Below are 12,075 nucleotides of genomic sequence, written 5' to 3' on the forward strand. Positions count from 1 at the left end.
TCAGGAAAATCTGGGGGGATTTTCAGATGATTTAAGACAGTTCTTGTCAATTCCTGAACCAGATTTGCTTTACAAGTTCTTCATATTTTTTAATAAAATGGAGGAAACATAGAACTCATTTTCTTAATGATCTTCTTCTACCACCAGGAGGCAGCACGGGTTGGGACAGCAGTGGGGAGAGCCAGTCCTTCCTGGTCAGAGGACAGGAGGAGAGGAAGGAAGTGCACATCTGGCTCCTGGGATGATGCCGAGAGTACTTTTGTTTAATCCCTGTTGTTTCCTAGGAAGGATCTGGGAAGAGTCACTCAACCACCAGTTGAAAGCCAGTGGACTGTGCAGGTTTGGAGCTCATGAGTGTTGGAATTTTGTGGGGTCAGGGGGTGCTTCTGGTATGGAGTTGGGGAAAGAGATGCAGGAGGTGAGCCTAGTCTGGATTTGGAGGGTGTTGTCTTCAGATGCTACCGTATCTTCCTCAGTGGGCATTCCTGCTGGCTCTGTGGGCACTGCACTTGGGGCATCCATGCTGGCTGGGGAGGGTGGGCTGGGCTCAGGGACCTGGGAAAGGGGTGGGTGGAGGGCTTTCCTTTGTTGCTACAGTGATAAGACCTCTCTTTCAGTTCTAAGGCAACCCTGCAAGAAAGAGGAGTCCTTCATTTGTAGGCTAGGAACTCACCGTTTAAACAATATCCACAAAGGAGACTAAGCCCAAGGATCCAGAGAGGAAGAGGGTGGCATCTTGTCTGCTCACATGTTTCTTTACCCTCTGTGATTACCATCTTTCCATTGGATTTGGCCACAAACACAGGAACCACCATAGTCACAACTACCAAAAATCCAATTCAGAGTGTGGATCCTGTGTTCATCCTTGGAGGTGCTTATCATTGTGTTTGTCCTGTCAGGTCCACTTTTTTTTTGTGGACTCCTTACAGGAAGAGGAATATTGTCATTCTGGACTCAAAATGAAAGAGATGAAGATGGGGCAGAACCAGGAAATTGGGCCATGCAAAAAATGCTTAAAAAACAGGGTTACTAGGGATGGCTAACCTGAAGAAGAGAATATTTGGGAGGGTAAGGAACTGTTTATGGAATCTGTATTAGTTTTGTGTTGCTGCATAACAAGTCACACAATTTAGCAGCTTAAACAATAGGTGTTTATTATCTCATTGTTTCCATGAGTTCAGGGTCTGGGCATGGCTTAGCTGGGCCCTCTGCTCAGGGTCTCACAAGGCTCTAACCAATGTGTTGGCTCCTGTGTGCCTTTCTGGAGCTTGGGGTCCTCTTCCAAGCTCACCCTGTCATTGGCATGATTTAGTTCCTTCCAGTTGTAAGACTGAAGTTCTCAGTCCATAGAGGGCACTGACATTTCCCTGACACCTGGCCCTCTCCATAGACCGTTCATGTCAAAGAACTGCTGAATTTGTCGGTCTCCCAGGCTGGGTCTAACCAATGGTGTCTGGTAAACCTGCTGAAGGGAGGGGTGGGAAAGCCCTGATTTGTATGTAACATTTGCTGTTTTTCAAAATCCTCCCACTATGAACAATTTCAAGCTACCAATGTTTTAACAACTGGCTTGCTAAGTTTCTGAATATTGAACAATCAGCTTTCCTGGGTATCATTTCCAGCATGCTACTGGGCCCAGTCCAGGGGCTCCAGGGTTGATGGACTAAGTGCCCTTTATGCCCCTCCTCCTGCCTAGTCCTCTCACCTCATGTCTTCTTTGGGAATTTTAAGCAGAGGGAATGAGGTCTTTTTGGTTTCCTATTTGGTATAACAGATTACCACAAACTTGGTTTGAAACAACAAGATTTTATTCTCTTAGAGTTTTAGAGGTCAGAAGTCTAAAATCAAGGTGTTGGCAGGGCTGTGTTCCTTCTGGAGGCTTCAATGAAGAATCTGGACCCCCAGACTTACTTGTCTACACCCATGGTGGTCTGGGCATTAACTGAGCAAAAATCAAGATGCTTCAGTGACAATATGTAAAAAAAAATTTGTTTTTTTTTTAAATTTATTTTTTAAATTGAAGTACAGTTGAATTACAATATTGTGTTAATTACTGCTGTACAGGAAAGTGACTCAGTTATACATATATATACATTCTTTTTCATGTTCTTTTCCATTATGGTTTATCACAGGATATTGAATATAGTTCCCTGTGCTATACAGTAGGACCTCGTTGTTTATCCATTCTATATACACCATTCTATATACAACAGTTTGTATCTGTTGATCCCAAACTCTCAACCCTACCCTCTCCTACCCCACTTCCCCTTGGCAACTACCAGTCTATTCTACGTCCCTGATTTTCTGTTTCTGTTTCATAGATAGGTTCATTTGTGTCATATTTTAGATTCCACATAGAAGTGATATCATGTGGTACTGTTTTTGGCTTTCTGACTTCTTCAGTGACAATATTTTTAATGGATTAGACAGAAAGACTGGTCATGAGTCAGTAGGAATGGGGGCTGCGGAGCCAGTGTCAGTCCTGGGAAGGGTCTAACTAGCAATAAGAGATGGGGGAGGGCACAGTGGGGAAGGCAGTTGGCTTCAACTACTTCTTTGTGGCATGGAGAGGAGAGTGGATTCTCATATGACTTTAAGATCATTTAGGAGAATCCTGTTTTTCTTTCTGAAATCAGAAGAAAAGTTAATGTGGGACTCTTCTTTGGCCTTCAGAGGTGAAAGTTATCAGGGATAGACCAAGAGCATTGAGGGTAGAGGGCATAGTGGTGGGAGAATGGCCTTGTTTTGCCAGCTAAGGTTATAGTACTAGAGAACCACATGCCTGTGCAGGTTCCAAGGAGCTCCCGGAGAATATGTCACATCCGACCACCCTTGGCTGTCTGTTTGGGTTAACTGTGGAGTTTCATGATCCACCTTGAGTTTGGGGGAAGTAGACTCTTTTGGGGCTGAATGTAGTTCATGTTTTTGGATAAAAATAGAATCCATGGTGATAGGGAAGATAATCCAGCTACTTCATGATCCGTTTGGGGAGGGTGGCTTTGGTGTGTATTCCTGCTGGCATGGGGAATGCTGCACAGGGCAGCACATCTGTTGGATGAGGGTGGGGAAAAGTTTGAGAACATGGAACTTCTGTCTACACCATGCAGTCTCCTGGGAGAAGAGCTGGGAGGAGTGAATTTGGAGAGGAAAACCCAATACACTATGATGATATCTTTCTCCTTGAGTCTGAAGAGAGGCAGCATCTTCTCAGCTGTTTGTGTTCCCTGATGTTGCTGGAGGTGAGGGGATGGCACTGGGCAAGGGATGCAGTGTCTTCATGATCAGGTGGTGGAGGGTGGCTTCAGAGGTGTCACTTCTGCTTTGGCAGGTATTCCTACTGGCAGGAAGTGCACTTCACAGGGGGACACTTCTGCTGGCTGGGAGGTGGAGGGGACATCTTGGGAAGGCAGGGCTCAGGAACCTGGGGAGGGGGCTGGCAGGGGACTTTGCATTGTTGCCACTGCTGCTAAGACATCATTCTTATTTGAAAAGAATCTGTAAGAAGGAGGAGGTAGTTTTGTTTTTACTGGCACTTTCTCAATGAAATCACCACAGCTCTACCATCCACCCTCAGAGGCAACCTTCCCATCAGATGTTCTGACACATCCGCCACATCACAGGACCCTGCACTTGCAGCAGCTACTAAGTAAGGACTGTAGGAGTTTCTTTCCGTGATAAACCCCTCTCTCTGCCCTGAGGGCGTCACTCTTGGTCATCCCCTGTCTGCAACCCCAGAGGGAGCCTGGGCCAGCATGTAATGTTCTTCACATCCAGCAGAGCCATTCACTCACCTGCAAATCCAAGTGAACCTGACCTGTGAGGATAAATCCACCTGAGGAGACTCCAGCCCCACCCCTTTTATTGTGGATTAAGCCTAAGCTGGTACAATACCTGGAATACCCTCCTGCCTTCCTGGCTCCAGGTGTAGTTCCCCAGTTCCTGAAGCACTTGCCAAACTCCTTCTTTGTACAGAAAATCCTACTTTGTCACTACCCGGTATGTAATGGCATTTCCTTCTCTGCAGGAAAGAGAGCTCAGTATGAGACAGATGTTTCATGTGCTTGTCAGTTCACCATCTTCTCCTCATGCTTCAACAGAGCAGTCAACTGACTGTGAAAACTGAAGGTGAAGGGCCATAATGGGGGCGGGGTCTGGGAGGTTGGGCCACATCATTCAGTTTCTTCAACTCTCTACTTTTGTGCCATGACCAAGGTTCCCTTTAAACCCCTTGACAAACATCTGCCTCTCCACCTTGTATTTTGAACAAATGTATTAGGTAGGAATGTCCAGAGAAATAGAACAGACAGGATGCAAATATATATATTTTTAAGAAATTGGCTCATGTGATCATGGAGGCCGGCACATCCAAAATCTGCAGAACAGGCAGGCAGCCTGGAGACCCAGGAAGATTTGCAGTTTGAGCACACAGGCAGCCTTGTCATAGAATTCTCTTGGGAGAGGTCAGTCTTTTTTTTTTTTCTATTCAGGCTTTCAGCTGATAGGGTGAGGTCCACTCACGTGATGGAGGATCATGTTTTACTCAAAGGCTAATGATTAACATGCATAGGAAGCCCAACTGGGTAGGGGTGGGTGGGTCACAGAAATCCTCCAGGGATGATTGAGAGGGGATTCTGTCTCTTTCTCAAACTGTCTTATGTGTTGATCCTCTCATAGAAGTTTAGTCAGTCTTCCATTCTCCAACTATCTTCATGGATGGACAATGCATCCTTTTTTTCACTTCACCATGAAGGATTCTGAGACTGGACAGGGGGCCAGGAGAAGGTTTCTTATGCCCAATAACTCAACATAAAGAAACGTAAATCTCATCCTAGTCTTCTTCAAAAAAAGGCACTCACCTTGTGCTCCTTACCTAGGCATAGCCCAGGAGTCTCTGATCTTTTGATATTACTAGTTCCCAGTTGGTGAAACACCTCCATGGTTTGGGCAAGGAAGTGAATGAATGGAGGTCTTTACTTACAGGCCAATAGTTTTAGCTAAAATTTATTTAAGATATTCTGCCTGCTAATATTATTTTTAATAAATTTTATTTATTTATTTATTTCTCCATTAGGTCTCTGTTGTTGCACACAGGCTTTCTTTAGTTGCGACGAGTGAGGGCTACTCTTCCTTGTGGTGCATGGGCTTCTCACTGTGTGGCTTCTCTTATTGTGGAGCATGGGCTCTAGGTGCATGGACTTCAGTAGTTGTGGCGCACAGGCTTTGTTGCTCTGTGGCATGTGGGATCTTCCTAGACCAGGGATCTAACCCACGTCATCCGTATTGGCAGGCAGATTCTTAACTGCTGAGCCACAAGGGAAGTCCCTGCCTGCTAATATTTTAAAAAAGACTCGAACCTAAGTGTCCATCAACAGATGAATGGATAAAGAAGATGTGGCACATATATACAATGGAATATTACTCAGCCATAAAAAGAAACGAAATTGAGTTATTTGTAGTGAGGTGGATGGACCTAGAGTCTGTCATACAGAGTGCAGTAAGTCAGAAACAGTAAAACAAATACTGGAGGAGCTTCAAGATGGCAGAAGAGTAAGACGCGGATATCACCTTCCTCTCCACAAATACATCAGAAATACATCCACATGTGGAACAGCTCCTATAGAACACCTATTGAATGCTGGCAGAAGACCTCAGACCTCCCAATAGGCAAGAAACTCCCCAAGAACCTGGGTACAGCAAAACAAAAAAGAAAAAACAGAGACAAAAGGATAGGGATGGGACCTGCACCTCTGGGAGGGAGCTGTGAAGGAGGAAAGGTTTCCACACACTAGGAAGCCCCTTCGCGGGCGGAGACTGTGGGCGGCAGAAGGGGAAGCTTCAGAGACACGGAGGAGAGCGCAGCAACAGGGGTGCGGAGGGCAAAGCGGAGAGATTCCCGCACAGAAGAATGGTGCCGACAGGCACTCACCAGCCTGAGAGGCTTGTCTCCTCGCCCGCCGGGGCGGGCGGGGTGGGGAGCTGAGGCTTGGGGTTTGGTTGGAGCACAGGGAGAGGACTGGTGTTGGCTGTGGGAACACAGCCTGAAGGGGTTAGTGCACCACAGCTAGCCGGGAGGAAGTCCGGTAAAAAGTCTGGAGCTGCCGAAGAGGCAAGAGACTTTTTCCTGCCTCTTTGTTTCCTGGTGCGCGAGGAGAGGGGATTAAGAGTGCCACTTAAAGGATCTCCAGAGACAGGCGTGAGCCGTGGCTATCAGCGCTGACCCCACAGATGGGCATGGGACACTAAGGCTGCTGCTGCAGCCACCAAGAAGCCTGTGTGCAAACACAGGTCACTATCCCCACCTCCCCTCCTCGGAGCCTGTGCAGCCCGCCACTGCCAGGGTCCCGGGATCCAGAGACAACTTCCCCGGGAGAACGCACGGCGTGCCTCAGGCTGCTGCAACGTCATGCTGACCTTTGCCGCCGCAGGCTTGCCCCGCATCCGTACCCCTCCCTCCTCCCAGCCTGAGTGAGCCAGAGCCCCCGAATCAGCTGCTCCTTTAACCCCGTCCTGTCTGAGCAAAGAACAGACGACCTCAGGCGACCTACATGCAGAGGCGGGTCCAAATCCAAAGCTGAACCCCCAGAGCCGTATGAACAAAGAAGAGAAAGGGAAATTTCTCCCAGCGGCCTCAGGAGAAGCGGATTAAATCTCCACAATCAACTTGATGTACCCTGCATCTGTGGAATACGTGAATAGACAACGTACCATCCCAAATTGAGGAGGTGGACTTTGGAAGCAAAGGTATAATTTTTGCCCCCTTTTTCTATTTTTGTGAGTGTGTATGTGTATGCTTCTGTGTGTAATTTTGTCTGTATAGCTTTACTTTTACCATTTGTCCTAGGGATCTGTACGTCTGTTTTTTTCTTTTTCACTTAAGAAATTTTTTTACTTAATAATTATTTTTAATTTTAATAACTTTTTATTTTATTTTCTTTTATCTTCTTTCTTTCTAATTTTCTCCCTTTTAATTTGACCCATGTGGATGAAAGGCTCTTGTTGCTGCAACCAGGCATCAGGGCTGTGCCTCTGAGGTGGGAGAGCCAACTTCAGGATACTGGTCCACAAGAGACCTCAAAGCTCCATGTAATATCAAATGGTGAAAATCTGCCAGAGATCTCCATCTCAATGCCAAGACTCCATTCAACGACCAGCAAGCTACAGTGCTGGACACCCTATGCCAAACAACTAGCAAGACAGGAACACAGCCACATCCATTACCAGAGAGGCTGCCTAAAATCATAATAAGGCCGCAGACACCCCAAAACACACCACCAGACGTGGACCTGCCCACAAGAAAGACAAGATCCAGCATCAACCACCAGAACACAGGCACTAGTCCCCTCCAACAGCAAGCCTATGCAACCCACTGAACAAACTTTAGCCATGGGGGACAGACACCAAAAACAACGGTAACTACGAACCTGCAGCCTGCAAAAAGGAGACCCCAAACACAGTAAGTTAAGCAAAATGAGAAGACAGAAAAAAACACAGCAGATGAAGAATCCAGGTAAAAACCCACCAGAACTAATAAATGAAGAGGAAATAGGCAGTCTACCTGAAAAAGAATTCAGAATAATGATAGTAAAGGTGATCCAAAGTCTTGGAAATAGAAGGGAGAAAATACAAGAAACTTTTAACAAGGACCTAGAAGAACTAAAGAGCAAACAAACAATGATGAACAACAAAATACATGAAATTTAAAATTCTCTAGAAGGGATCAATAGTTAAATAACTGAGGCAAAAGAACGGATAAGTGACCTGGAAGATAAAATAGTGGAAATAACTACTGAAGAGCAGAATAAGGAAAAAAGAATGAAAAGAATTGAGGACAGTCTCAGAGACTTCTGGGACAACACTAAACGCACCAACATTCGAATTATAGGGGTCCAAGAAGAAGAAGAGAAAAAGAAAGGGACTGAGAAAATATTTGAAGAGATTATAGTTGAGAACTTCCCTAATATGGGAAAGGAAATAGTTATTCAAGTCCAGGAAGCACAGAGAGTCCCATAGAGGATAAATCCAAGGAGAAACACGCCAAGACACATATTAATCAAACTATCAAAAATTAAATACAAAGAAAACATATTAAAAGCAGTAAGGGAAAAACAACAAATAACAAACAAGAGAATCCCCATAAGGTTAACAGCTGCTTTTTCAGCAGAAACTCTGCAAGCCAGAAGGGAGGGGCAGGAGATATTTAAAGTGATGAAGGAGAAGAACCTACAACCAAGATTACTCTACCCAGCAAGGATCTCATTCAGATTTGATGGAGAAATTAAAACCTTTACAGACAAGCCAAAGCTAAGAGAATTCAGCACCATGAAACCAGCTTTACAACAAATGCTAAAGGAAGTTCTCTAGGCAAGATACACAACAGAAGGAAAGACCTACAATAACAATCCTAAAACAATTTAGAAAATGGGAATAGGAATATACATATCAATAATTACCTTAAATGTAAATGGATTAAATGCTCCAACCAAAAGACTGGCTGAATGGATACAAAAACAAAACCGGTGTTTATGCTCTCTACAAGAGACCCACTTCAGACCTAGGGACACATACAGACTGAAAGTGAAGGGTTGGAAAAAGATATTCCATGCAAATGAAAATCAAAAGAAAGCTGGGGTAGCAATTCTCATATCAGAAAAAATTGACATTAAAATAAAGACTATTACAAGAGACAAAGAAGGAAACTACATAATGATCAACGGATCAATGCTAGAAGAAGATATAACAATTGTAAATATTTATGCACCCAACATAGGAGCACCACAATGCATAAGGCAAATACTAACAGCCATAAAATGGGAGATCGACGGTAACACAATCATAGGGGATGTTAACACTGACTTTCACCAATGGACAGATCATCCAAAATGAAAATAAATAAGAAAACACAAGCTTTAAATGATACATTAAACAAGATGGACTTAATTGATATTTATAGGACAAATCATCCCAAAACTACAGAATACACATTTTCCTCAAGTGTCATGGAACATTCTCCAGGATACATCATATCTTGGGTCACAAATCAAGCCTTGGTAAATTTAAGAAAACTGAAATTGTATCAAGTACCTTTTCCGACCACAACGGTATGAGACTAGGTATCAATTACAGGAAAAATTATGTAAAAAATACACGCACATGGAGGCTAAACAATGCACTACTTAATAATCAAGAGGTCACTGAAGAAATCAAAGAGGAAATAAAAAAATACCTAGAAACAAATAAGAATGAATACACGATGACTGATAACCTATGGGATGTAGCAAAAGCAGTTTTACAGGGGAAGTTTATACCAATAAAATCCTACGTTAAGAAACAAGAAACATCTCAAATAAACAACCTAACCTTACCCCTAAAGCAATTAGCAGAAGGAAAGAAATCATAAAGTTCAGATCAGAAGTAAGTGAAAAAGAACTGAAGGAAACAATAGCAAAGGTCAATAAAACTAAAAGCTGGTTCTTTGAGAAGATAAACAAAATTGATGAAACATTAGCTAGACTCATCAAGAAAGAAAGGGAGCAGACTCAAATCAATAGAATTAGAAATGAAAAAGGAGAAGTAAAAACTGACACTGCAGAAATACAAAGGATCATGAGAGATTACTACAAGCCACTCTATGCCAATAAAATGGATAACCTGGAAGTAATGGACACATTCTTAGAAATGCACAACATTGAGAGACTGAACCAGGTAGAAATAGAAAATATGAGCAGACCAATCACAAGCTCTGAAATTGAAACTGTGATTAAAAATCTCCCAACAAACAAAAACCCACGGCCAGATGGCTTCACAGGCGAATTCTATCAAACATTTAGAAGAGCTAACACCTATCCTTCTCTAACTCTTTCAAAATATAGCAGAGGGAGGAACCCTCCCAAATCATTCTACGAGGCCAACATCACCCTGGTACCAAAACCAGACAAGGATGTCACAAAGAAAGAAAACTACAGGCCAATATTACTGATGAACATAGATGCAAAAATCCTCAACAAAATACTAGCAAACAGAATCCAACAGCACATTAAAAGGATCATACACCATGATCAAGTGGGGTTTATTCCAGGAATGCAAGGACTCTTCATATATGCAAATCAATCGAGGTGATACACCATATTAACAGATTGAAGGAGTAAAACCATATGATCATCTCAATAGATGCAGAGAAAGCTTTTGACAAAATTCAACACCGATTTATGATAAAAACCCTGCAGAAAGTAGGCATAGAGGGAACTTTCCTCAACATAATAAAGGCCATATATGACAAACCCACAGCCAACATCGTCCTCAATGGTGAAAAACTGAAATCATTTCCACTAAGATCAGGAACAAGACAAGGTTGCCCACTCTTACCACTCTTATTCTACATAGTTTTGGAAGTTTTAGCCACAGCAATCATGAAGAAAAAGAAATAAAAGGAATCCAAATCAGAAAAGAAGAAGTAAAGCTGTCACTGTTTGCAGATGACATGAAATTATACTTAGAGAATCCTAAAGATGCTACCAGAAAACTTCTAGAGCTAATCAATGAATTTGGTAAAGTAGCAGGATACAAAATTAATGCACAGAAATGTGGTATTTTTATACACTAATGATGAAAAATCTGAAAGTGAAATTAAGAAAACACCCGCATTTACCATTGCAATGAAAAGAATAAAATATCTAGGATAAACTTACCTAAGGAAACAAAGACCTGTATGTAGAAACTTATAAGACAGTGATGAAAGAAATTAAAGATGATACAAACACATTGAGAGATTTACTGTGTTCTTGGATTGGAAGAATCAACATTGTGATTATGACTCTACTACCCAAAGCAATTTACAGATTCAAAGCAATCCCTGTCAAACTGTCACTGGCATTTTCACAGAAGTAGAAGAAAAAATTTCTCAATTTGTATGGAAACACAAAATACCCCCAGTAGCCAAAGCAATCTTAAGAACAAAAAATGGAGCTGGAGGAATCAGGCTCCCTGTCTTCAGACTATACTACAAAGCTACAGTAATCAAGGAATTATGGAACTGGCACAAAAACAGAAATATAGATCAATGGAACAGGATAGGAAACTCAGAGATAAATCCATGCACATGATAAATCCGTGCACATATGGACACCTTATCTTTGATAAAGGAGGCAAGAATATACAGTGGAGAAAAGACAGCCTCTTCAATAAATGGTGCTGGGAAAACTGGACAGGTACATATAAAAGTATGAAATTAGAGCAGTCCCTAACACTATACACAAAAAAACCCCTCAAAGTGGATTACAGACCTAAATGTAATGCCAGACACTACCAAACTCTTAGAGGAAAACATAGGCAGAACACACTATGACATAAATCACAGCAAGATCCTTTTTGACCCACCTCCTAGAGAAATGGAAATAAAAACAAAAATAAAGAAATGGGACCTAATCAAACTTAAATGCTTTTGCACGCAAAGGAAACCATAAACAAGACCAAAAGAGCACCCTCAGAATGGGAGAAAATATTTGCAAATGAAGCAACTGACAAAGGATTAATCTCCAAAATATACAATCAGCTCATGCAGCTCAATATCAAAAAAACAAACAACCCAATCCAAAAATGGGCAGAAGACCTAAATAAACATTTCTCCAAAGAAGATATACAGATTGCCAACAAACACGTGAAAGGATGCTCAACATCATTAATCATTAGAGAAATGCATATCATAACTACAATGAGATATCATCTCACACCTGTCAGAATGGCCATCATCAAAAAATCTACAAACAATAAGTGCTGGAGAGGGTGTGGAGAAAAGGGAACACTCTTGCACTGTTGGTGGGAATGTAAATTGATACAGCCAATATGGAGAACAGTATGGAGGTTCCTTTAAAAACTTAAAATAGAACTGTCATACCACCCAGCAATCGCACTACTGGGCACATACCCCGACAAAATGATAATTCAAAAAGAGTCATGTAGCAGAATGTTCATTGCAGCTCTATTTACAATAGCCAGGACATGGAAGCAACCTAAGTGTCCATCAACAGATGAATGGATAAAGAAGATGTGGCACATATATACAATGGAATATTACTCAGC

At 42.5% G+C, this 12,075-nt stretch overlaps 1 protein-coding gene across 1 annotated transcript in view; it reads left to right on the forward strand.

Moving 5' to 3' along the window:
- Positions 1–338: 338 nt before the first annotated feature.
- Positions 339–12,075, forward strand: part of LOC132515953 (small proline-rich protein 2E-like) — a 45,745-nt gene continuing 34,008 nt past the window's right edge. Inside the window, 1 exon segment of the mRNA XM_060142344.1 lies at positions 339–389. The gene's annotated coding sequence lies outside the window, so the exon portion shown is untranslated.

This window comes from Lagenorhynchus albirostris, chromosome 2, assembly GCF_949774975.1.
Source record: "Lagenorhynchus albirostris chromosome 2, mLagAlb1.1, whole genome shotgun sequence".
NCBI classification, from domain to species: domain Eukaryota; kingdom Metazoa; phylum Chordata; class Mammalia; order Artiodactyla; family Delphinidae; genus Lagenorhynchus; species Lagenorhynchus albirostris.